Source organism: Tupaia chinensis, unplaced genomic scaffold (assembly GCF_000334495.1).
Source record: "Tupaia chinensis unplaced genomic scaffold, TupChi_1.0 Scaffold000442_1, whole genome shotgun sequence".
Lineage (NCBI taxonomy): Eukaryota > Metazoa > Chordata > Mammalia > Scandentia > Tupaiidae > Tupaia > Tupaia belangeri.
In genome coordinates, this window is record NW_006159947.1 from 363,559 (window position 1) to 390,778 (window position 27,220).

The following is a 27,220-nucleotide window of genomic DNA, read 5'->3' on the forward strand; positions in this document are numbered from 1 at the left end:
AGAGGTTTTTGCTATAGGGCGCGTGCGCTTGCCAGAGAGACAGAGAGACAGAAAGCGAGAAATCAACCCCCCTGGGGGGGATGGCCACGCCGCAATCCCTTCTCCTCCATTCTCCTCTTGGGATCTTGGGCACGCACTCACATGCCCCCGGCATGAGTTTTAAGCCACTGGGTCCGGGACTCGAACCGCGGTTGACTATGTGGGAGTCCAGCAACATAGCCATTGCACTAACTGCTGGTCCCATAAGGAACAAGTTCTAACCTCACAGGTGGAGTTCTTTGTCATCGGCTTCCACAGAAATAATGAAAATGGTATTAGCCATTTGTAATTTTTTTCAGAATTTTTAATTTATTCTCATATATATTTAGTCTTATCAATAAGAGTAAATGATGGTTAAAGTATAACTCATAGAATTTAATTTTTCTGATTTTTGAGGCTTTCTAAAAATAAATTTACCAATTAAAATATCATTTGTCAGAACATAGACTCATTTTTTAAAGAACTGTCTATTTCATTGTATTATTATCATGTTTAAATTTTAATTTGACTGGAAGGAGACAGAGAGAGAGAAAGAGAAAGTGAGAAAGCAAGCACCAGGTCCGGGACTTGAACTGTGGTTGGCCATGAGGGAGTCCAGCACCATGCCACCTGCCAGCATCCAATAAATTCATTAAAAAATTTTTTTTTCTTTCTTTCATGAGTGACAGAAAGACAAGTAGCTTCACCACAGTCTCATGCCAGCCTCCCCAGCCAGCCAGGATCCCGGTTATGTTCATGTGCCTGACATGAATGGATCGACCAGGAAACTGGACCCTGGTCATCCATCTGGCTTCCCATACTGCGGAGGGTCATGGTTCCGCTGTGCCACCATGGTTAGGCTTAGGACGTGAATCTGAATTTGAGGTCTGGAAATATGGTCCCCATGCCAGTGTTCTGGATCAGGAGTCCTGTGAATCCAAAAGAGGGATGAGGAGAGACACAGTGGATGTGAACAGAAGAGAAATGAAGTGTGGGTGATTTGAGGACTAATGGGGCTTTTTCTGTCCAGAAGAAATACTCACAGGGGGAGTTCTTTGTCATCGGCTTCCACAGAAATAATGAAAATGGTATTAGCCATTTGTAATTTTTTTCAGAATTTTTAATTTATTCTCATATATATTTAGTCTTATCAATAAGAGTAAATGATGGTTAAAGTATAACTCATAGAATTTAATTTTTCTGATTTTTGAGGCTTTCTAAAAATAAATTTACCAATTAAAATATCATTTGTCAGAACATAGACTCATTTTTTAAAGAACTGTCTATTTCATTGTATTATTATCATGTTTAAATTTTAATTTGACTGGAAGGAGACAGAGAGAGAGAAAGAGAAAGTGAGAAAGCAAGCACCAGGTCCGGGACTTGAACTGTGGTTGGCCATGAGGGAGTCCAGCACCATGCCACCTGCCAGCATCCAATAAATTCATTAAAAAATTTTTTTTTCTTTCTTTCATGAGTGACAGAAAGACAAGTAGCTTCACCACAGTCTCATGCCAGCCTCCCCAGCCAGCCAGGATCCCGGTTATGTTCATGTGCCTGACATGAATGGATCGACCAGGAAACTGGACCCTGGTCATCCATCTGGCTTCCCATACTGCGGAGGGTCATGGTTCCGCTGTGCCACCATGGTTAGGCTTAGGACGTGAATCTGAATTTGAGGTCTGGAAATATGGTCCCCATGCCAGTGTTCTGGATCAGGAGTCCTGTGAATCCAAAAGAGGGATGAGGAGAGACACAGTGGATGTGAACAGAAGAGAAATGAAGTGTGGGTGATTTGAGGACTAATGGGGCTTTTTCTGTCCAGAAGAAATAAACATTGCAGACATAAGATAATTCTTGATAAGGTAATAATCACTTACAATAGTCGAACTCTAAGTACTTCAGCGAGAAACTAGCGAGCACCGGGAAAGAGCGATCAGGCATTGTTAGAGCAATTGATCGCTTCCCTCATTATTTGTGGGGCTGGAATTTCACAATGAGAACTTACCATGCTGCATGATGGAGGCCTGCTGAAATTCACAAATTTGAGGGACAAATTGGTTGGATGTTTACAAAACTGTACGACTATCATTTCCGAATTGAACATCTACAGAGAGTAAAAAAACATCATAATGCACATGTATTATCTAGGCATCCGCCTTGGGTCATGTTTGTAAGGCTGATGTTAGGCATGGAGAAAAGAAAGAAACAGCCTAACAGATCTGGTAGTTAGTGTTTTGAAACAATCAAAGGTTTCTGGCTGGGAGGGTGGAAAACATCCCTGTTTCCTGAATAGAAAGTTATGAAATGGTTCCTTCATCCATCCAAGAAATATTTATTCAGTGATTACTATATGCTGGGTACTGTGTAGCTACAGAAGATCGACTAGCAAACAGCAAACAAAACAAATTAAAGAACTAAGGTCCAGCAAAGTCACACAGAGAGAGAGAGAGAGAGAGAGAGAGAGAGAGAAAATATATATAATTTTGTGAAAGCTGGATTGATACCGTGTAAAAAAGAAACACATTTTTTTTTTTTTGGAGAGATTTTTTTCACTGTAGGGCGCGTGCACTCGCCAGACAGACAGAGAGAGACATAGAGACAGAAAGCGAGAAATCATCCCCCAGGGGGGATGGTCACGCCGCAATCCCTTCTCCTCCATTCTCCTCTCGGGATCTTGGGCACGCACGCACATGCGCCCGGCGTGAGTTTTAAGCCACCGGGTCCGGGACACGAACCGTGGTCGACTACGTGGGAGCCCAGCGACATAGCCATTACGCTAACTGCTGGTTTCCAAAAGAAACACATTTTTATGAAGAAGAGGCGTCTGATTGTATTGCCACGATTAAACACTCCTGGATGTCACATAAATACAGAGAAACTGTTCATTACCATTTCTTTTTGTCTGAAAGTGATATCTGACTGATTAATTGCATGTGCTATCTAACTTCTGCACAATTCCAGAATTCCATTTAGTTTTTCAAGAGCATGTAGGCCAGGGAACCAGCAGTTAGCATAATGGCTATGTCGCTGGACTCCCACGTAGTCGACCGTGGTTCATGTCCCGGACTCGGTGGCTTAAAACTCACGCCGGGCGCGTGTGCGTGCGTGCCCAAGATCCCGAGAGGAGAATGGAGGAGAAGGGATTGCGGTGTGGCCATCCCCCTTAGGGGGCGATTTCTCGCTTTCTGTCTCTCTGTCTCTCTCTGTCTGTCTGGCGAGCGCACATGCCCTATAGTGAAAACCTCTCCAAAAAAAAAAAGAGCATGCAGGCCAGTATATTGGGTGGTTGGAAAAGTCACGACGTGTTTTTCTATGCAAAAAATATGTCATGACTTTCCTGACACGATCAACCCAATAAAAACTGTATTTAGCATATACAACCTAGAAAAAGTCTAATTCTGAGGAAAACACAATGAAATTCCATATAGTTTCACTTTATACCTTCTTATAGTTAAAAGAGTTTTCCAGGGGCTGGCAGGTGGCATGGTGGTTAAGTCACTGGACTCCTACATGGCTGATTGTGGTTCGAGTCTCAGACCTGGAACTTGACTTCTCACTTTCCCTCTCTCTCTCTCTAAGCACGTATGTCTTATAGCAAAAAATTTTAAAAATAACAATAATAAATAAAATTAAATAAATAATTCTTTTTTAAAAAGAGTTTTCCAAAGAATCCACACTTTTTTTCTAAAATGTTGCTAATGTATTGAACTCTAGTCGTTTGCATTATTTTTCCATTGGGCCAGGAAAATAGTCTAATAGTTTTCTATACAGCACTAGCCCTGAAAAGCAAATAAATATTTCCAAACACTTCACACAGTGCTTGGCACATAATACTCATTAAAGATTTATAGATGTGAATGAACAAGTTTGGTATGAAGAATTACATTACAATGACGAGGTCGTAAAAGGCAGATCCAGTTTTATGGAATTAGAAGCTTATTCGATTTTCAAAGCCCCCTTTAAAGAAAGAATACAGAGTCATACATATAAAATTGGGAATGAAAGTGAATACCTTTTAGAATGAAAAAACAAATCACTCTAAATTACGATATTTATTTTCCAGCTTTATTGAGATGTAACTGACAAATAAAAATGGAATATATTGACTATGTACAACATGATACTTGATGTGAAATGATTACCCTAAGCAGCTAATTAATCTATCACTTAACTCTCTTTTTTTGGTGCACGCGTGTGGATAATATATAAAAGGGCAATTACAATACATTTTTTTTGTCACATTAGGTCTTTGGCTTCCATCAGAACATTTCATTACATCCTATTTAATCAATAATCTGCAGAAATCTCCAAAGTGGATCTGAAGTTAAAGCAAACAAAATAGAAATATGAATGCATTTTTTAAAAAAGGCTGCTACATTGTATTGAGCTATACAATTGTGTAATCAAATAATTCGGATTATACGTAGTGCCTTTTAATTTTGTCATGGGGTACTTAGTTGTTTTTTGGGGGAGAGGTTTTCGCTATAGGGCGTGTACGCTTGCCAGACAGACAGAGACATAGAGACAGAAAGCGAGAAATCACCCCCCCCCGGGGGGGATGGTCACGCCGCAATCCCTTCTCTTCCATTCTCCTCTTGGGATCTTGGGCACGCACGCACACGTGCCCAACGTGAGTTTTAAGCCACCGGGTCCGGGATGCGAATCGCGGTTGACTACATGGGAGTCCAGCAACATAGCCATTACGCTAACCGCTGGTTCCCAGGTACTTAGTTTTTTTGGCTGTTTCGCCGTGCTGGTGGCCAGTTTGCATGCTGTTTCACAGACTTCATCAAGATGATATGTATCAGCTATCAGCGATATACATGATTCAATGTATATTGGGGTGCATAATAGGTGGGTCTTCACACACAGATCTACTCATTGCTTATTGAACTGATACTGATTTGTATCCCATAAACACAGGTATTCTGTAAATTCTATTTCATGAGATTCTTATAAAAATTAAAAGATATGCTATGTGTATAAATGTATATCGTTATAAATGCATATATTAGTGAGCGCCTAACAGACTGGAATAAAATGGAATTACTGTTTTGACTGGGCATTGATGCGAATCCTTTATTAAATTGAACACACCTAATAAAGGGGGAGGATTTCCCACACACCAGCTTCTGGCTTTCTATATTTCGCATCTGTTTCTCCTTCACCAGGCTACAGTTTACAACATCCGGGGTGACATAGGACATGTTTTATGCAATGCTACCCTTGGTCTGGGACTTCCATGCCCTGGCCCTAGATGAGATAGGGCAGTGGGAGTGGGGTGGGGACTTCCTGCTTTTAGGTGGCCAGTCTCTTCCTATGTTGCTAGACTTGGGACCAAGGATCAGGTTTCTAGCATTGGTATAGACACCTGTGTGTGGCACTCTGAGACACGCTGCCTTTCCGAGGCCTGCTCTCTGGCCAAGAGACCTTACCAAGGGGTTGGTACTAATATTGATACTGATCTGCATGAACAGTGCAATACAAGGAACCCTTTAAGTTCTTCTTTGTATTGAAATGAGAGCTTCCATGGGCAACTTGGAGTTGGAGACAGACCTGTCACCAGGGATTGTGTTTAAGTTCTTGATGAAGACTCAGGCGAAAGGAGGAAGGCTTAGAAGGACTTGCATCCATGTGTACCACACTTCGCACACTACCGTCGTGCCCTGGGCTTTGGCCCTGACTCGCCAGTCCTCTTCCCATCATGACTGGATTTTACAACCCATCCCCTAGTCCCCGACTACAGTCCTGATCCATTCTAAATGTATTGCCTGGACTTTAGAACAGTGTCAGCATCCTGCCCAGAGACCCTCCTAACTCACCCCAGCCTCCAGATCCAACCAGTGAAGAGGTTGCCTGACTTCTCTGTTATCTCGAACACTGACACCTAACAGTGTTTTTTAACTTGTCTTATAAAAAGTAAGCCTAGGGACCAGCAGTTGGCGTGATGGCTATGTCGCTGGACTCCCATGTAGTTGACTACGGTTTGAGTCCCGGACCCGACTTAAAACTCACGCAGGGTGTGTGTGCGTGTGTGCCCAAGATTCCGAGAGGAGAATGGAGGAGAAGGGATTGCAGCATGGCCATCCCCCCGGGGGGTGATTTCTCGCTTTCTGTCTCTCTGTCTCTCTCTGTCTTTCTGGCGAGCGCACACACCCTATAGCAAAAACCTCTCCAAAAAAAAAGAAAAGAAAGAAAGAAAGAAAGAAAGAAACAAAGCCTATGAGTGGCCTTGCCTCCCAAGGTTGGGGATTACCTTCTTTTCCTTACTGGGCACTACCGAGGGTGTAAGATCCCTGGTGGCCAAGGTGTGGTGAGCCAGTAGGGCTTCCTGGTGGAGCCTGTAACTGCTCTCCTCACACCCATTCCTGAGGCTGGGCTCACTGTGAGAAATGGTGGTACAGACCACCAGGAATCAGGCTTGACCTTCCTGGGCCCTTCCCCAATCTCTCTTGCTTTGATTCCACCAGACCCAGATTTTGGGTTCTCTCTCATTTATCCTGTTATTGGCCTTGATTATATTTGGCTCCTCTTCTCCGGACCTCCTCACTCACCTGAAGATACCGTGGGATGATGAGCGACTGCTTCTGAGCCTTGGGTGTGAAATTCCAGGCCACACACTGAACCCAGACCCTCACCAAATAGCCATCAGCAGCCCTGCACCTTGGTCTTCTCTAAGGGGAGATTCCTAAAGCCCATGATTAGGCCTTAGATTCCTCTAGGGCATCGTCTGCCAGACGTTAGCTAAGAACGTAGTTGAAACGTAGTTTACCTTGTACAGCAGTTCAGTATGCACATACAAAACTGAAATGAAAATATGTTGCACTGTGTGCAATTTTTGCTCTCTTTAGGATTCGCTCTGACATTTTCCTGTGTAGATGATGTCATCATAAAATCTGACCAAAACCCAGTATATATGTATATTTTTTTGGGAGAGGTTTTTGCTATAGGGCGCATGCATTAGCCAGGAAGACCGAGACAGAGGGACAGAAATCGAGAAATCACCACCCAAGTGGGATGGCCATGCCACAATCCCTTCTCCTTCATTCTCCTGTCAGAATCTTGGGCATGCATGCATGCGTGCCTGGTGTGAGTTTAAGCCACCAGGTCTGGGACTGAAACTGTGGCCAGCTATGTGGGAGTCCAATGACATAGCCATTATGCCAACTGCTGGTCCCGCCACTGTATTTTTTTGTAATTCACTCATGAGTTCTGTCCTACTAGAAACTGAAAAGGACTTCCCTGCTTGTGGAAGGGCTCCAATCCTGACCTTCTGGAAGATTCCACCTTAGCCATAAAGCAGCTCTGAACCCTGGATACTTGGATCTAGTTCTTGTTAACCTAAAAAAGACAAATTGAGGCAAGATATATGAAACAGAAATGACTTTATTTGGCATAAATTTGAAGACTGCACCAAGGTACAGCCTGGATGAGTATATTTTGGGTAACCTCATACAGACTCTCTAAGGTCTTCTAGCCCTCAGATAGGTTTTAAAGGCAAAACCACAAGAGGGAAGGGTGAGGAGGGGGGATTATACCAGTTATTCTGAGACAATTATCCTTGGCTACCAGGATCAATAACAAGGAGACATAAGTCTAGCCTGGAGAGTCTCTGGGCAGATGCCCTTGCAGAAGAATTCTTTGTGTCAAGTTGCAGTGGTCTTTGTGCAAGGTTGGGGTTCGGATAGAGTTGTTTAAGCTATGGTTCTTGTTATTAGACATAGTTTAGTCAGGGTGGACACAAATGACTCCATTTTGATTCTGACAATCTTTTACATTCTCTCCATAGATAACCAGGACTTGACAGAGATAGTCCCACTCTTGGACCTAATTCTTAATTTCCTTGTGTCCTGTGAGTGCATTTGACTTGCCCTTCCAGCCTGTGAAGGGCCTAGTTGCCCTGGAAAAGGACTGAACAGGTGCAGGGCGACTGTTACTAGGAAAACGGCTTTTCTGGAAACACAAGCAGCTTATTTTCTTGGCCTGTACTCATTCCTCTTTCAAAACTTTCCCTGTTGCTCCCAGGAGAAACAGTTTTGTCTTCATCCTGATTATTGGTCTTCTCTTAGGTGTCTTCCTCTTCTGCCTCGGGTATGCTTTCTTTCTTTCTCTCTCCATTAGCCAATCATTCCTCCTTCAAAATGCACCTCAACCATCTCTTGTTCAAGGAAGTCTTTCTCGACACTTGGAGTCTGGATTAGGACCTACCCATGTATTCCTGTGAGGCCATTGTATACCTTTTCCATGACACTGAACTCACTGCCTTGAACAGTGATGGATCAACTGAGAGCCCAGTAGCTGTCGCATCTTGAAGAGGGGAACTACATTTTTTAATCTTTATATTTCAGTATCTGGTACCCAGCAAAGATACAATAGATGTTTGTTGAATGAATGAGATTTATTGACTTTTTTAGCATCAAACTATTCCAGACCTCAGTGATCTCAAATCTATCATATTCTGCACAAACTGATTGAATATTGATCCCTTGCCATTGCTTCAAGTTAAAAAAAAAAAAAAACTCTTTGGAAAATATGATGTGCAGTTGTAAAACAACAAAACTGATCCTATAAGCCGTACATAAATATGAGACTCATTATTTTATAATTATCCTTCAGAAGCGAAGATTTGAAATAGCTGAGTTGCAGACTTGAACATATGCTTCAGAAATCATAACTTCATTTCCTACTAGAAAACGAATAGTTTCAACTGAAACTGTTGAAAAGAAGCAAGCTGCTATGGAGAAGACTTGCAAATAATATTTGCCTTCATTTTTGTTGACACGTTACCTGGTTTGGTCCTGTATCTTAATCTTCGAGTTCTATTTTACAGTGAAATTTATAACTGTGTCTTCTGAGGCCTTCCCTGCTGACATAAACCTGCCACATACTTAAGACTCTTTGCAATTTATTCAGTTCCACAGAAGTTGATCAAATTCTTTCTGTTCTAATTGGGCATGTATTATTGTCAGGTCAAGAGAGTCAAGGTATTTGTGTAAAATATTTTGTTTTCTATTCATTCATTTCTTCTTTCAATAAATATTGTAAAACTTTCACATACGTTTACAAGACTGCCAAAGGGGGGAAATGTGTTTTTGATTTCATAGAAATGATAATTTAGTTAGGGAGAGGAGATGTACAAGTATGTTTAGCATGGACATTGAAGTTTGATAGCAGCATGAATCAATAATAGAAATCTCCTATGATTAAGTCAACTTCTGGCTTTTCCTGAGTCTCTGGGTTTAACCTCACAGGAAGCTGGGTGCTACTGTTTACATGTATCTCCCAAAGTTCATTTGTTGAGAGGAGGGATCTTTAAAAGGTAATTAGCGCTCGAGGATGTATGTCCTCATGAATGGAAAAGAAAGAAAGAAAGAAAGAAAGAAACAAAGCCTATGAGTGGCCTTGCCTCCCAAGGTTGGGGATTACCTTCTTTTCCTTACTGGGCACTACCGAGGGCGTAAGATCCCTGGTGGCCAAGGTGTGGTGAGCCAGTAGGGCTTCCTGGTGGAGCCTGTAACTGCTCTCCTCACACCCATTCCTGAGGCTGGGCTCACTGTGAGAAATGGTGGTACAGACCACCAGGAATCAGGCTTGACCTTCCTGGGCCCTTCCCCAATCTCTCTTGCTTTGATTCCACCAGACCCAGATTTTGGGTTCTCTCTCATTTATCCTGTTATTGGCCTTGATTATATTTGGCTCCTCTTCTCCGGACCTCCTCACTCACCTGAAGATACCGTGGGATGATGAGCGACTGCTTCTGAGCCTTGGGTGTGAAATTCCAGGCCACACACTGAACCCAGACCCTCACCAAATAGCCATCAGCAGCCCTGCACCTTGGTCTTCTCTAAGGGGAGATTCCTAAAGCCCATGATTAGGCCTTAGATTCCTCTAGGGCATCGTCTGCCAGACGTTAGCTAAGAACGTAGTTGAAACGTAGTTTACCTTGTACAGCAGTTCAGTATGCACATACAAAACTGAAATGAAAATATGTTGCACTGTGTGCAATTTTTGCTCTCTTTAGGATTCGCTCTGACATTTTCCTGTGTAGATGATGTCATCATAAAATCTGACCAAAACCCAGTATATATGTATATTTTTTTGGGAGAGGTTTTTGCTATAGGGCGCATGCATTAGCCAGGAAGACCGAGACAGAGGGACAGAAATCGAGAAATCACCACCCAAGCGGGATGGCCATGCCACAATCCCTTCTCCTTCATTCTCCTGTCAGAATCTTGGGCATGCATGCATGCGTGCCTGGTGTGAGTTTAAGCCACCGGGTCTGGGACTCAAACTGTGGCCAGCTATGTGGGAGTCCAGTGACATAGCCATTATGCCAACTGCTGGTCCCGCCACTGTATTTTTTTGTAATTCACTCATGAGTTCTGTCCTACTAGAAACTGAAAAGGACTTCCCTGCTTGTGGAAGGGCTCCAATCCTGACCTTCTGGAAGATTCCACCCTAGCCATAAAGCAGCTCTGAACCCTGGATACTTGGATCTAGTTCTTGTTAACCTAAAAAAGACAAATTGAGGCAAGATATATGAAACAGAAATGACTTTATTTGGCATAAATTTGAAGACTGCACCAAGGTACAGCCTGGATGAGTATATTTTGGGTAACCTCATACAGACTCTCTAAGGTCTTCTAGCCCTCAGATAGGTTTTAAAGGCAAAACCACAAGAGGGAAGGGTGAGGAGGGGGGATTATACCAGTTATTCTGAGACAATTATCCTTGGCTACCAGGATCAATAACAAGGAGACATAAGTCTAGCCTGGAGAGTCTCTGGGCAGATGCCCTTGCAGAAGAATTCTTTGTGTCAAGTTGCAGTGGTCTTTGTGCAAGGTTGGGGTTCGGATAGAGTTGTTTAAGCTATGGTTCTTGTTATTAGACATAGTTTAGTCAGGGTGGACACAAATGACTCCATTTTGATTCTGACAATCTTTTACATTCTCTCCATAGATAACCAGGACTTGACAGAGATAGTCCCACTCTTGGGCCTAATTCTTCATTTGCTTGTAGTCTGTGAGTGCATTTGACTTGCCCTTCCAGCCTGTGAAGGGCCTAGTTGCCCTGGAAAAGGACTGAACAGGTGCAGGGAGACTGTTACTAGGAAAATGGCTTTTCTGGAAACACAAGCAGCTTATTTTCTTGGCCTGTACTCATTCCTCTTTCAAAACTTTCCCTGTTGCTCCCAGGAGAAACAGTTTTGTCTTCATCCTGATTATTGGTCTTCTCTTAGGTGTCTTCCTCTTCTGCCTCGGGTATGCTTTCTTTCTTTCTCTCTCCATTAGCCAATCATTCCTCCTTCAAAATGCACCTCAACCATCTCTTGTTCAAGGAAGTCTTTCTCGACACTTGGAGTCTGGATTAGGACCTACCCATGTATTCCTGTGAGGCCATTGTATACCTTTTCCATGACACTGAACTCACTGCCTTGAACAGTGATGGATCAACTGAGAGCCCAGTAGCTGTCGCATCTTGAAGAGGGGAACTACATTTTTTAATCTTTATATTTCAGTATCTGGTACCCAGCAAAGATACAATAGATGTTTGTTGAATGAATGAGATTTATTGACTTTTTTAGCATCAAACTATTCCAGACCTCAGTGATCTCAAATCTATCATATTCTGCACAAACTGATTGAATATTGATCCCTTGCCATTGCTTCAAGTTAAAAAAAAAAAAAAACTCTTTGGAAAATATGATGTGCAGTTGTAAAACAACAAAACTGATCCTATAAGCCGTACATAAATATGAGACTCATTATTTTATAATTATCCTTCAGAAGCGAAGATTTGAAATAGCTGAGTTGCAGACTTGAACATATGCTTCAGAAATCATAACTTCATTTCCTACTAGAAAACGAATAGTTTCAACTGAAACTGTTGAAAAGAAGCAAGCTGCTATGGAGAAGACTTGCAAATAATATTTGCCTTCATTTTTGTTGACACGTTACCTGGTTTGGTCCTGTATCTTAATCTTCGAGTTCTATTTTACAGTGAAATTTATAACTGTGTCTTCTGAGGCCTTCCCTGCTGACATAAACCTGCCACATACTTAAGACTCTTTGCAATTTATTCAGTTCCACAGAAGTTGATCAAATTCTTTCTGTTCTAATTGGGCATGTATTATTGTCAGGTCAAGAGAGTCAAGGTATTTGTGTAAAATATTTTGTTTTCTATTCATTCATTTCTTCTTTCAATAAATATTGTAAAACTTTCACATACGTTTACAAGACTGCCAAAGGGGGGAAATGTGTTTTTGATTTCATAGAAATGATAATTTAGTTAGGGAGAGGAGATGTACAAGTATGTTTAGCATGGACATTGAAGTTTGATAGCAGCATGAATCAATAATAGAAATCTCCTATGATTAAGTCAACTTCTGGCTTTTCCTGAGTCTCTGGGTTTAACCTCACAGGAAGCTGGGTGCTACTGTTTACATGTATCTCCCAAAGTTCATTTGTTGAGAGGAGGGATCTTTAAAAGGTAATTAGCGCTCGAGGATGTATGTCCTCATGAATGGATTAAATTCCTTGATCTCACGAGTGGGTTAGTTATTTGGGGAGTTAAAAAGGGAGAACTGATCCCCCTCCCTTTCACTCTCTCTTGTCCTTTGACCTCCTGCCATGGGATGACACAGCACAAAGGCCCTTTCCAGATGCTGGTTCCATGCGCTTGGACTTCCTGGCCTCCAGAACAGTGAGCCAAATACATTTCTGCTCATTGTAAGTGGCCCTGTTTGTGTTATTCTGTTGTAATAACACCCAAGGAGTCATGACCCTGTGATGTGCTAGAAGGAAAGAGATTTCAGACACGTACTATGGTTTGAGACAGGGGCAACTTACTAGCGTCAGTTGCTTCATCTGTGTCTATTCAGAGCATTGCCGGAAAGTATAAATGTCAAAAATTGTGTAAAACTGATCTTACAAAACCTCAAATCCCATTTCCCGTCTTCCTCTTTCTCTCAAGCCTCATGGAGGAGGGAAAACACTGTGCATCAGTCCTGCTTTCTTCTGGGTAGGAAATATCCTGGTGGACTTAGGGTAATAGTGCTATGGGTGCTCTAGAGCAATGACCAGACCCTTCCAAAGCAGGCGGAGAGCAATGCTGGCCAGCTCTCTGCTGCTGGAGGAGGTCCAGAGGAAGTTTCAATTTCATCCTGTAACTGGGACTGAGAACTGACAATAGGAGGAGTTTAATCCAACCTATTCTAAAAAGAGTTCATCAGAATCTGATTGCCAGCCCCCCTCCCTGGCTGTAGAGAGGGGTCACAGCACCATCCCCGATGCAGTTAATCACCAAGTACTTCAACCTGGAGAGGGCACCCAGTGCTCTTGGGGAGGTGAGGAAAGGAGTCACCAGATTACTCAGTCTAGGGAGCGTGGTATTGGTAATGGTATGATTTCCACTCTTCTGTGGGAGGGGAAGGGAGTGTATTCTTCACTCACCCTGAAACCTCATTGGATAGAGGCTTTGAGACACTCTCATGAGAGTAAGGCTCTCTGCGATAAGAGGAGGACAGCATCATACTTCCTGGCTGAGTTGCCATCGTCCACCCTGGCGCTACATCAGAATGGGGTGTATCGAAGGGATGCCTAGGACCGTGAAGGCGAGAGTTGAACTCAGCCATAGAAATTAGTGCCATTTCTCCTTCATAACAAGCAGATCCAGGAAGGAAGGAAGGGTGAAGGCAGACCCAGTCATATTCCCGGAATCCTTTGGAGTACACAGAAGACCTAAGTGCTGGGGCTGGCAAGTGGCATGGTGGTTAAAGGCGCTGGACTCCCACATGGCTGACCACGGTTCAAGTCTTGGACCTGGTGGCTTGCTTTCTCCCTTCCTCTCTGTCTCTCTCTGATGAAACTGAAAAATAATAATGATATAATAATAAATAAAGTTAAATAAAATAATTCTTTTAAAAAAAATAAAGACCTAAGTGCTTCCTGCAGTTCCCAGGAAAGAATGGAAATGAAGGGAGGCAGGGCAGAGAGTGGCCCAAGTGGGTCCAGCCAGGCAATGCCTTAGGGAAGTATGTGAAGGCATGGATTCCTGGTGGGGCCCCTCTTTGAGATGGTTCTTAGTGACAGATGGTTCTTAGTGACTTTCTTTTCTGATTTCGAGAAAACATTTCCAGCATCAACACAGGAAGCTACCACATAAAACTAATCCAAGTCAGAGTGGGGTCTGAGACCCCCTGTATTAGCACGCTGCTCTCCCAGCAGAGAGGCCAGCCCTGTGGAGTGACAGGCTGGAGATACTGCAGCGTGACACTGAGCAAGCACTCAGAAGTCCCCCAGCCTGCATGGGGAGAGAGGTCAAGAAGCAAGACCTACAGTGCCTTTGACAAGCTTGAAACTGGACCAGACTGCTACAAATCACAAGTGATTGCAAGAGATAAAATCTGTCTAAGACATCATTGGGAAACAAAAAAGAGGATGCAACTTAGAGGTAGCTAGTAATGGGGAAACACAAAATATTTCATATTTATGCCACTACTGAGGATCCTTAGCAAACTCCAGATCCAGCAGGGATACTCCATCCAGGGAAGGAGTGGGCATGGACCAGGGACCAGCCAAGGACAGTGCTGGCTGGAGATCAAAGGGGCCCCCCAACCACCCACCCATCCCATGGCTGAAGTGACTTACTCAGTACCTTCCAGACATTTTAGTGGGCAGGGCACATTCAAAGCACCCCATATGCTTCGGGTATTTTCTGTTTTTTTAAGGGATCAACCCTAGATTTTCGTTTCTTGGGCTCTACTGGAGGGAAGGTATGGTCTCCGGGCAACTTCGATGCCCTTGGCAGGCAGGGAGGAAGGTCTAAAGGGTCAAATTCGGTCTGGTGGGACAATCAGAGGAAGATTTTCACCTGAAAGGAGGGAAGAAATTCTAGAGATCAAAAACACTGCCACAAAGAATGAAGAATACCATTAATCCACTTATTGGTAGACTGGAGAAGGCTTAGAAAAGAATCTCTGAGACTGAGGATATGAGAACTGAAACCTCAAAAACTGAAAAAGAGCTTGACACAAACAAAACAGTATATTCAAGAAAGGTGGGAAAACTGCAAAGGTTTAACATACGTATAACGGGACTACAAGACAAGACAAGAAAGAGAAAGGAACAGAAGCAATATCTGAAACCTATCATGACAGAGAACTTCAAATTAATGTATCAAACCCACAGATTTAGAAAAGCTGGGTAACACAAAGCAGGATAAATGCCAAATAATAAAGAAAATTAAAAAAAAATAACATCTAGGTATAGCATATACAAACTTCAGAAAAATTATAAAGAAAAAAAATTTTTTTTTGGAGAGGTTTTTGCTATAGGGCGCGTGCACTCGTCAGACAGACCAAGAGATAGAAAGTGAGAAATCACCCCCCGCCCCCAGGGGGGATGGCCACACCGCAATCCCTTCTCCTCCATTCTCTTCTCGGGATCTTGGGCACACACGCACACGTGCCTGGCGTGAGTCCAAGCCACCGGGTCCGGGACGTGAACCGCGGTCAACTACGTGGGAGTTCAGAGACCTTGGACACACACGCACACGCGCCCGGCATGAGTTTCAAGCCACCAGGTCCAGGACTCAAACAGCAGATGGCCATGTGGGAGTCCAGCAATGTAACTGCTATGCCACCTGCGAGTCCTCAGGTATAGTTTCTTTAAGATTTGGTCTCCCGTGTTGCCATCCCACCGCCCATCTGGGGCTCCTTGTGTACATCTTCAAGTGGGTTCTTTCTCGTTTCACTCTTGCCCTCCCACCTTGGCCCCCAGAGTTGCTGGGATTACAGGAACACCCCCCACCATGCCTAACCTTTGGGTGGGATCTGGAATTAAGCCAGGGCCAGCACCGCCCCAGGCTGCAGAGCAGCCATGTCATAGTGGCATGCACTACCACAGCTGGGCCTCAGGCTGAAACTCCTTAAAGCCTCTCTGTTCTCTGGGTTGGATCCTGATTGTCTCATGGGGAATTATCAGTCAACTGAGGCCCTCTTCTAGAACCTCCACTAACTAAGCACTCAGTCTCTCTGCTTCCTTTCTTGTTGGCATTGTTTTCGGTAAGGGTTATGTGGACTTTTGCTGACCTTTTTCAGAAATCTAAGATCTCTCCGAATGGGCTTTTTTTTTTTTTTTAATGTTTTTGCTATAGGGCACATGCACTCACCACAGAGAGACAGAGAGATAGTGAGAGGGAAAGGGAGAAATCAATCCTTGGGGTGATGGCCACACCACAATCCTTTCTCCTCCATTCTCCTTCTGGAACTTTGGGTTTGTGTGCACATGTGCTGGCATGATTTCCAGGCCTCCAGGTCTGAGACACCAACTAAGATCAGCCTTGGCTTTTTCTTTTTAAACAATTTTTGTCATAGGATGCATGAGCTTGCTAGAAAGGAGAGAGACAGGGAGATTCAGAGAGAAGGGAAATGAGAAATCACCTTCCAAGGGGATGGCTACACCTCAATCCCTTCTCCTTATTTCTCCTCTCAGAATTTTGGGCATGCATGCACACATGACCAGCAGGATTCTCAATGGCCAGATCCAGGACTTGAACTGTGGTTGACCATGTGGGAGCCAGCACCTTAACCACTGCGCCGCCAGCTGGACCCAGCCATGGCTCTTTTAAGACCTGTTCTTTTCCATCTACTTCTGCCTTTCCCTCATCTTTTTGCCTTCTTAATCTGCCATCTATGAACCTTTAGTCCTTGGTAAATTCCCCTCCAAGCTTCTTTCGTTTTCGTTTGGGGGTTGGGGATGGAAAATTACTAAGAGGAAACCTCAGAGATAAGGATTTATGTGCATAGGTCAAATTTAGTTAGGTTTCTGAACCTTCTGTGAGGGTGGTCTGTGTACTTCCTTGAAAAAGTCAGGACCAGCAGTTAACATAATGGCTATCTTGCTGGACTCCCATGTAGTCGACCACAGTTCAAGTCCCGGACCCAGTGGCTTAAACTCATGCCAGGCTCTTGTGCATGCGTGCCCAAGATCCCGAGAAGAGAATGGAGGAGAAGGGATTGCGGCATGGTCACCCCATCCCGGGGGGTGATTTCTCACTTTCTGTCTCTCTGTCTCTGTTTGTCTGGCGAGCGCACGTGCTCTATAGCAAAAACGTCTCAAAAAAAAAAAAAAAAAAAAAAAAAAAAGAAAAGGAAAAAAAAGAAAAAAGAAAAAAAAACCCTGTAGTTGACTCCTGCAATTTTACACTGCCTTGGCATTCATTTTGAGTCCTCCTATGTGTCTCCTCTGACACACCTGACCCTAATTCCCCAGAGCAAAACCTGAAGAGCAAGATCAATCCGTGAGATTGATCTTTGATAACAGATAAGAACACCCCAAGCTCCTTCTTGGCAAAACTCCTGTTCTTTCTCTGTCTTTGAGACTTAGGTGTTCTACAGATACCTGTCTTCTCTAGAACTTGGTATCGTTTGGACATACAAATGTCAGGGACGTGATTGTCATCAGAAACAGGGAAAAGGGAGCTATTTGGACACTTAACCTGTCCCTTTTGCTAGATCTAGCCAGTAAATTTGGAATGATTGAAACTGGCGTGGGACTAAAAGTTTCATAGTGACAAGTGTAAGACTTGATTCTGTCTGTATGCTTGTGTCCTTGAATATAATACAGACATACACTTAGGCCTGGGTTTGATGGTCGGACTGGTTTGTGTTAAGGTCAGAAAACTCTTAAGTGCAATGTAAACGCAGAATGCATAGTGAAAGGGAATTACTGAGTTACTTATGCATGTCAGTGGTGGGGGGAAAAGTAAGGGTTCTTTTCTTCTGCGATACTTTTTATACTTTATACTTGTCTGATTTGTCTGTAAAATAAATGACCTAAGATATCTATGATTAGCGTCTCATGCTTTTTTTTTAACTTCTCTTATTTTATTTTATTCTATTTATTTATTTTAATTGCCAGACGGCACATAAGCTCTTCAGAGAGAGGAAGAATGGCCGAGGGACAGGGCCAGCAGATGGCGTAATGATTACATAGCTGGACTTTCCTGTAGCCGACCATAGTTTGAGTCTTAGACGTGGCAGCTTGAAACTCATACTGGGGGCGTGTTTCTACATGCCCAAATTCCGAAGAGGAAAATCGAGAAGGGATTGTGGCATGGCTATACCCCCTGGAAGATGATTTCTCACTGTCTCTCTGGCAAGTGCACATACCCTATAGCAAAGATCTCTCTAAAAGCAGACAATATATAACAAAAGGGAAAAGACCAGAATGACACAGGGAGAAAGCAACCCCCAATGGGGCTTGCTCACACTATAATCCTCTCTGCTCCATTTCTTTATCCTGTTGGGATTTGGGATATGCATACACATGTGCCTGGCATGCTTTTCAAGTCACTGGGCACAGGATTCAAATGGTAGTTGACCATGTGGGGTCAGGCCTTCTTAACCAGTAGGCTATGGGGCTGGCCCACTCATAAAATTTTCATAAACTGTTCAAACATAATTGTTAAGAATGAGTTGCTTAGATATAGAAGTGAGATAATAGTTTATAAATAATCTTTTCCAGTCATAATTATGCTTCATAATATATGTCTCCTTTAAGATAGTTACAAAAAATCATTTCAATAACTTGAATCCTTAAAGTGTTATTACAGAGTGGAAACTCATTAAATGTCCGAGTCATTTCTAAGTAAGTTTAAATACTGAAACATTAACTATTAAAGAGAATAAGCTAATATACATCAATCTCTTGTTTTTATAAGGTCTAGAGAAGATAAATATATTTAGGTCTATTCAAAAAAATGAGCAATTGTTTCTAGAAATTATGAAATGAAGAATACTGCTTTAAAAAGTTTGCAGCTCTTGGTAGGTTTTAATAAAATTTAAGGTTACTAAGAGTTAAAAATGACAATATATGTAATTTAACTACTGGAAATGATAAGGAAAACAATGGTGTGTACTGATGGCAAGATGTGTTTGATAAGGAAAGTTAGGAAGGGTGCATTTTTTTTTTTTAATTTTTTTTTTGAGAGGTTTTTGCTATAGGGCGTGTGCACTTGCCAGACAGACAGAGAGAGACAGAGAGACAGAAAGCGAGAAATCACCCCCCAGGGGGGATGGTCATGCCGCAATCCCTTCTCCTCCATTCTCCTCTCAGGATCTTGGGCACGCATGCACACGTGCCCGGCGTGAGTTTTAAGCCACCGGGTCCGGGACGCGAACCGTGGTCGACTACGTGGGAGTCCAGCAACATAGCCATTACGCTAACTGCTGGTTCCCTAGGGAGGGTGCATTTTTGTTTGAAGAAGAAAAGGAAAGGGAAATATAACGGGTAGTTTAAAAATTCTAAAAGGTTTGTGAAAGTCTTACCTTGTGTAGTCAAAGTTGACTAAGATTGAATACATGTACTTAAATTTTTTTAGAAAACATCAGCTTTAGTATTACTATGCAAAAGTAGATTAGTCTTCTCTGCTAAAATGACAAATTTTTTTAGAGTATTGTTCTGAGAACATGAAGATTTCTTTTTTCCCATTTAAGTAATTGGTTTAGGAAACAAAGATTTTGTGTCTTATTAAGATGATTTTTTTGGTTTGATTTTACCTTTCTTTCTTTCTTTCTTTTTTTGGGGGGGTGGGGGAGTTTTTGCTATAGGGCGCATGCACTCTCCTGAAAGACAGAGAGACAGAGAGACAGAAAGCGAGAAATCACCCCCCAGGGGGGATGGTCATGCCGCAATCCCTTCTCCTCCATTCTCCTCTTGGGATCTTGGGCATGCAAGCACACGCTCCTGGTGTGAGTTTAAGCCTCTGGGTCCAGGACTCGAATTGCGGTCGACTACGTGGGAGTCCAACAACATAGCCATTACCCCAACTGCTGGTCCCCACGCATGTGTTCTTAAGGGCAGACTCAAGCAAGGGTTGGGGTTTCAGGTGCATGATTAGCTCAGTGATTGGTTCAGACTGAAGGAGAAATGGTGACACTGTGGACAGAAGCCAGTTGTGTGGCCCTCCTGAGCATGCTCTCTGACCTTCAGAGATTCAAGATTCAAGATTTGAACTGAAACTTTTGGAAGAGACTAACCGTTTGTATGCTGCGGTAGGCCAAAGATGAATACAGGAAAGAAAGTTTCCAGAATACCTTCATGATGAGAATAAGGAGCTGGAAGGAGACCACGCCATCACGTGTCTACACCACAGCATGCAGAAACCACGGGCTGCGTGTGGGGAGAAGCAGCTTTTAGAACACATGACAGCAGCTCTACAGAAAGGGTTCAACCACCTGCTCGAAGAGAGCCCAAACCCACGCAGATGTACCAGCTGCTCAGCAGGGGAGGGCGGGAAGCCCTGGAGTGAGTGCAAGACTTTGGGACGATTGTCACCAATCCTGAGAAAGATAGAGACTTGGTCCAAGGCCTCCTGGACTGCAAGGACAGAGTGGAGCCTGTCACCAGATGTGTCCCAGAGGAATGAGAGGGCCATCCTCTGATGGGACAGGAGACCCAGCGGGCCTGCTGGACTGATCGCAATCACACCGACTCGTAGCTAGAGCAGGAAACCAGGAGGCCTAGGATGAAGAGCCGGAGAGGATCCCAGACTAGGCCATGATCGTATTCAGGTTCATCATGGTAAAGATGGCTTTGAGGCATTTCGTAAGAAAGATTTGTCCAAAAGATTCCATGTTGGAAAGGGCACCTCTGTTTTTTCTTTTCTTTTCTTTTTTATTAGAGGTTTTTTTGCTATCGGGTGCATGCGCTCGCCAGACAGACAGAGAGAGACAGAAAGACAGAAAGCGAGAAATCACCCCCTGGGGGGGATGGCCACGCTGCAATCCCTTCTCCTCCATTCTCCTCTCGGGATCTTGGGCACGCATGCACATGTGCCCGACGTGAGTTTTAAGCCACCGGGTCTGGGACGCGAACCGTGGTCGACTACGTGGGAGTCCAGCAACATAGCCATTACGCTAACTGCTGGTCCCAAGAGCACCTCTGTTGATGCAGAGAAGCCTGAGAGCAGCATGACCTTGGCCCACAAGTTGGAGGGCACGCTCAAGGACATACAGTTTGCCAAAGACATTGCGGCTTACTTCGAGCAGCACACGCAGAATCGAGGTGACTCTGGCTCTATCGCCCTCATGGTGAACACCCTCACACTGGGTTACTGACTGATCCCATGCACGTGGGCGTGCCTTTAACTGCAGACATGGTCCAATGTCAGGAAGTCTTCAAGACATCTGCCCTTGGAAAGCCCAGCAGTCAGAAACTTCAGTGGCAAACCACTTTGGGGCATGCTGTTTTAAAAGAAGGGTTTAATGGGACCAGCAGTTAGCGTAATGGCTATGTCGCTGGACTCCCATGTAGTTGACCGTGGTTTGAGTACTGGACCCAGTGGCTTAAACTCACACTGGGCACGTGTGCGTGCATGCCCAAGATCCCGAGAGGAGAATGGAGAACGGATTGCGGCGTGGTTATCCCACCTGGGGGGGATAGGACACGTGCACTCACCAAAGAGACAGAGACAGAAAGTGAGAAATCACCCTCCAAGGGGAATGGCCACTGCAATCCCTTCTCCTCCATTCTCCTCCCAGGATCCTGGGCACGCACGCACACGCGCCTGGCGTGAGTTTAAGCCACCGGGTCTAGGACTTGAACCGCGGTCAGCTACATGGGAGTTCAGCGACATAGCCATTACACCAACTGCTGGTCCCAACAAATCGGAATTCTAAGTGGGGTCCCTAACGCACCAGGTTGGCCATGCCTGCACGGGGAGCCCATCGGCCTCCTCCCATCCAGCCGAGTTCTCGTAAATTCTGTTTATGAGCTCAAGGGAGTCAAGTGTTGGTGTTTCCATTCTGAGACGGAGTCTCATGGTCTCTTTCTTTGCATCAGCGAAATTGCCATTTGATGTTTCAAAGTGCAGGGTTGTTATGATCGCCGTAAGGAAGCTTGTTTGAATCTCACAGTCATGCTTAGGGACAGTCCTTGTTCTCTGCTGTGCCACTGTACAAAGTTCCAGAGGACACTGAGAGTCTTGAAATTGTGAAGCAGAGGTTGCTTTGTCAAAAGACTGACAGGATTTCACTGGTACCCGCTCACAAGTTGTGTGTGATCGTGAGGTCACACGGCACCGTGCACATCCAGGTGTGCGGTGGGGACGGCAATGACGACAGGTTTTCTATTTTACATAATTGCATGTTTCCCTTGGACTAAAAGCTACTAAAGGGGCCAGCAGGCGGTGTAGTGGTTAAGGCACTGGATTCCCACATGGTTGACTGCCGTTCGAGTCCTAGACTCGGCAGCTTAAAACTCATGCTGGGTGAATGTGCCCAAAATCCCGAGAGGAGAATGGAGGAGGGATTGCAGTGTGACCGTCCCCCCTGGGTGGTGGTTTCTCACTTTTTGTCTCTCTGTCTCTGGCAAGCCCACATGCCTTTTAGTAAAAATCTTTTACAAAAAGGCTACCAAAGGGGAACCAGCAGTTAGCGTAATGGCTATGTCGCTGGACTCCCATGTAGTCGACCGCGGTTCGTGTCCCGGACCCGGTGGCTTAAAACTCACGCCGGGCACGTGTGCGTGCGTGCCCAAGATCCCGAGAGGAGAATGGAGGAGAAGGGATTGCGGCGTGACCATCCCCCCTGGGGGGTGATTTCTCGCTTTCTGTCTCTATGTCTCTCTCTGTCTGGCGAGCGCACGCGCCCTACAGTGAAAATCTCTCAAAAAAAAAAAAAAAAAAGGCTACCAAAGGAATATAGGTTATGGTCCGAATGTTTAAAGCAATATTTTCTGGAATATACCAAGTTTAGAGCATCTGACTTTGTGTTATTAGAAGACTCTCTCTTTGAAGAAAGTTCAGATGACTCTCATATTCTAAGCAGCTTCGAAAGATGCTTTACTTCCAGTTCAGATCTCATTCATTTTCTGTTTGGGAAATTTCCCTTTCTTTTCCCTCAGCAGAGGGTCCCTGCTAGGCCTGGAGCCTGGAGCCTGCAGCCCCCCCCTTTCAGCCTCTTCCCTCCCTTCTAACTGTCTCATCCCTCTGTGCCTGAAGGAGTTGGCACCTCATTAAAGCATGTGTTAATAGGCAATGGATTAGACGATCCAACAGTATCTGATCCTAGTGTTGGAGACTAAGGAATCCCTGCTCTTGGGGACTTAGGGATCATGAAGACTTCCACCACCTCCACAATCGTACCATAGCGGTGACCCCTGATTGTCTCCAGGGTCAGACCTATTGTGGGGACTTCTTGGGGAAGGTGATGGGCCCCATGGTTTCTGGGTGACATAGTTATTTGGCAGTTGTGTCTTCCCTTAAGCAGCGTGATATGGAACCCTTTTCCCAAAGGGTGTTCCCTAGGCCACCTGCTCAGAGTCATCTGAGCAGCTTTTGTTTAAAATATGGATTCCTAAGTCCTTCCCCATACCTGCTCTGTGACAAATCCCTTAGGTAGCCCTACAGATATTATGCAGACTCTTTAGGTACTATTAATTTTTTTTTTAAGTTTTTGCCACAGGTTGCATGCACTCACTGAAGAGAGACAGAGATGGAGAGAGAGAAGAGAGATAAAGTGAAATTGCCCCCCCTCCCTCAGGTGACCATGATGGAATCCTTCCTCCTCCATTCTCTTCTTGGATCTTGGGCAGGCACACACATGCACATGGCATGATCTGCAAGCTTCCAGGTTCAGGATTCCAGAGAGGGCAGAACATGTGGGAATCCAGTGCTTTTATCACTAAGCAACCTGCTGGCTCACTTCAGGTAATTTTAATGCTGACTAAAGTTTAAGAAGCAGAGCAGTATGGAGCAGGGGCTTGCAACGCTGGCTGTACATTAGAATCCACTGGGACTTATTTTTACATTTTTGATTCCCAGGTCATATATATATATATATATATATTTTTTAATTCTGATTTTACTGGTCTGGAGTAGGTGCCAAGTATGAGTATATTTAGATATTTCTCAGATTATTCGTATGTGTAACTGAGACAACTAAACTGTCCTCCTACCCCACTCAAGCTAGGCCTAGAGGCTGAGAACTGACAGCACTTTGGTTTCTCCACACTTCACTCTCTACGTTAACATATTGCGTTGTCAGAAAAGTCATGATTTTTAAAATGTTTCTCAAAGGTTATTTATTGATTTTAAGAGATAATTTTACTATAGAGCATGTGTGCTTTCCAGAGAGATAGAAAACAAGAAATCGCTCCCCAGGGGGGATGGCCATACCACAATCCCTTCTCCTCCATTCTCCTCTCGGAATTTTGGCCACACACACACACACACACATGCACCTGGCGTGAGTTTTAAGCCACTAGGCCCAGGACTCAAACGAGGGTTGACTACATGAGAGTCCAGCAATGTAACCATTATGCCATCTGCTGGTCCCAAAGGTCATTTATTTATATAAAGAACAAAGATCAATCGATGACATATTGCCCATCTGATAACCTTTTGCCATCTTTCAGTGAGCTTCATAACTCCTCGATTCATAGAAGGACTTGTCTTTATGGATGAAAAACTGAAGAAGGTCTTGATTTATAGCCTCATCTGATTTGAGCAGTATACCATGTAAGGAGATTTGAAGAGAGTGAAACAAGTGGAAGTCTGATGACTCAAGGTCAAGTGAATATGGTGAGTGTGGCCATGCATCCTATCCAAGCTCTAATACTTTTTGACAGGTGATCAAACTTGTGTGTGGTCTCACGTTGTCATGATGGAACACAACTCCTTTACGATCAACGAGCTCTGGATGTTTCTAGATGATGGATTCGTTCAAACTGTCCAATTGCCAGTAGTACACATTTGAATTGATTGGTTCTTTGGTAGGAGTTCAAAAAACATGGCATCCTTAAAATCCCAGCACACTGAGAACGTGACCTTCCTCTGATGAATGTCTGTTTTCCATGTCCTTTGGGGCGAATCATCACATCAGGACGAAGATCATTTATGCACCACGTTGCTGTAAGCAATCTACTTCCCATCACGAGTTGTCAGCTGCTTCAGAAAAAGGAACATTTTCCTCACATTTAATAAGCATATTGTAGGTGTTTATAGGAATCATCAAATAACTTCTTTGAGTTCATGAGGAACTCAGTATCGAGCTTGTTGACATAGCCCAGCTTCTTCAGGTGGTCCTGAACACTTGAAGGCTGGATGTTCAATGTTTCCCCAATCTCTCATCTTGTGTAATGTGGCTTTGACTCAATTAATGCCTTTATTTTGTGGCCATCGACCTTGGTGGACCTCCCTGACTGAGGAGCGTTGTTGTGATTCATCAGCATGGAATTTTGTGAAACGTCCTTGGCACTAGTTTTCTTCTAGAGCATCGTCACTGTAAACTTTACACAACTTCTCACAAGCTTGATGCATATTCTTCCTTTTATGAAAGTAAAAATAGCAAAATAAGGTGAAAATGCACAATTTGGTCTTCCATCTTCAACTTGTAAAATCTCCAACACGCAACCAAATTGCTTCATTCTAAAAGCTAGAACCGTCCACTGTCCAACGACATAGCAGTAACACAGATACGAATGACTCTCGTACTTCTAAAGATGAACTAGTGCCATCTGCTGCAAAAATGCATCCTGAGTTTTCCAACAACCCAATACTTGACTGATTCCACTGCCTTCATTAGCATGGCTTTACTTTCCAGGGAGTTTCTTGCCAGGCTAGATGGATTGATCATTCTAGGAACTTCTTGAAAGACAAAACTCTTCTGTAAAAAAGTATCTGCAGATAACTTTTGCACCCTAAGATTCTTGGAACCCTGCTGTAAACTCCTTGCCTTGCTGTTTCCATCAATCCTGGGTTGTTATTTCACGATCCTTCATTGCCCCAATTCCCACTTTCAAAAACTCACCTTAATCAAATGTCTAGTTCTTTTTTTTTTTTTTGCTATAGGGCGCGTGCGCTCACCAGACAGACAGAGAGAGACAGAGAGACAGAGAGCAAGAAATCACCCTCCGGGGGGGGGGAGGGGGATGGTCACGCCGCAATCCCTTCTCCTCCATTCTCCTCTTGGGATCTTGGACATGCACGTACACGCACCCGGCATGAGTTCTAAGCCACCGGGTCCGGGACGTGAACTGTGGTCGACTACGTGGGAATCCAGCGACATAGCCATTACGCTAACTGCTGGTTCCCAAATGTCCAGTTCTTAATAAATCTGACTTTGTCTCTCCTCGACCTCCTAAATGCTGCTAAAGCATTGTTGTATGTGGTATGCCCTTAGATCCTTAAGCAGTAAACTCAGCTTTCTCTTACTCATAGCAAAAAATAAACCCAAAAACTCATAAATGCTACAGCTAGGGTTGAGAACCACCAACAGAACAGAGAGTACTGATGACAAATGGCCTGTTTTATCTAACGACCTTTGTCCTGGCTCTCTTTGCTCTCTGGCTCTCGGTGACCTTGATCAGGTTACCTGACCTCTCTGACTCTTCGTTTCTTTTGTAAAACAAGACTTTGTGATACTTCTCCCATGCCTCAGAATCAAGAAGGGCTCAAGAAAAATGATGGCTGTCAAAGTGGACTATAACCTGGAACATTCTTTCTACACACAAGGCCATGAATAGAAGCTGAGGATATCAGCACCCTTGTATGGAGCACCTACCATGGGGTCAGAAAGCATAAGCACGTTGGTCCACGTGCTCCTTTCTATTGTCCAAAGCACACATTGCTACCCGAGCACGTAGTCATCGCCACAGCAAGTCTGGCAACTTCAAGCTCCCTATTAGCATAGCACTCTGGTCAGTCACCAGTAACAGGTCCAGGTTGACCGTCTTGCTAAAACTTATCCTCATCAAGTTTCTACCAGGCACTGTGCAACACGCTTTATTTATTTTTTTAAAGAATTATTTTATTTGTTCATTCATTTATTTTAATTTGACCAGAGAGAGACACACACACAGAGAGACAGAGAGGGAAAGTAAGAAAGCAAGCCACCATGTCCAAGACTTGAACCATGGTCGGTCATGTGGGATTGTCCAGCACCTTAACCACCAAGCCACCTGCTGTTACCACTACATGGTTTATTAAATTTCATTTTTTAATTTGTTAATTTTAATTGTCATTCATACATTTAATTGCTATACATCATTTGGATTGTAAAGAGACTTTACCCAGCGTGATATATACCTCACTCCAGCCCAGCTGATAAACTTCATTTTTTAAATCTTCACAACCTAATATAACAAATTTTAGTGTCACATTCTAAGTTCACTGACAGAAGTTAATTAACATGTGT

General features: G+C 43.8%; 1 pseudogene; it reads left to right on the forward strand.

The window, feature by feature from the left end:
- Positions 1-21,142, forward strand: part of LOC114009034 (cullin-4A-like) — a 41,437-nt pseudogene extending 20,295 nt beyond the window's left edge.
- Positions 21,143-27,220: the final 6,078 nt, after the last annotated feature.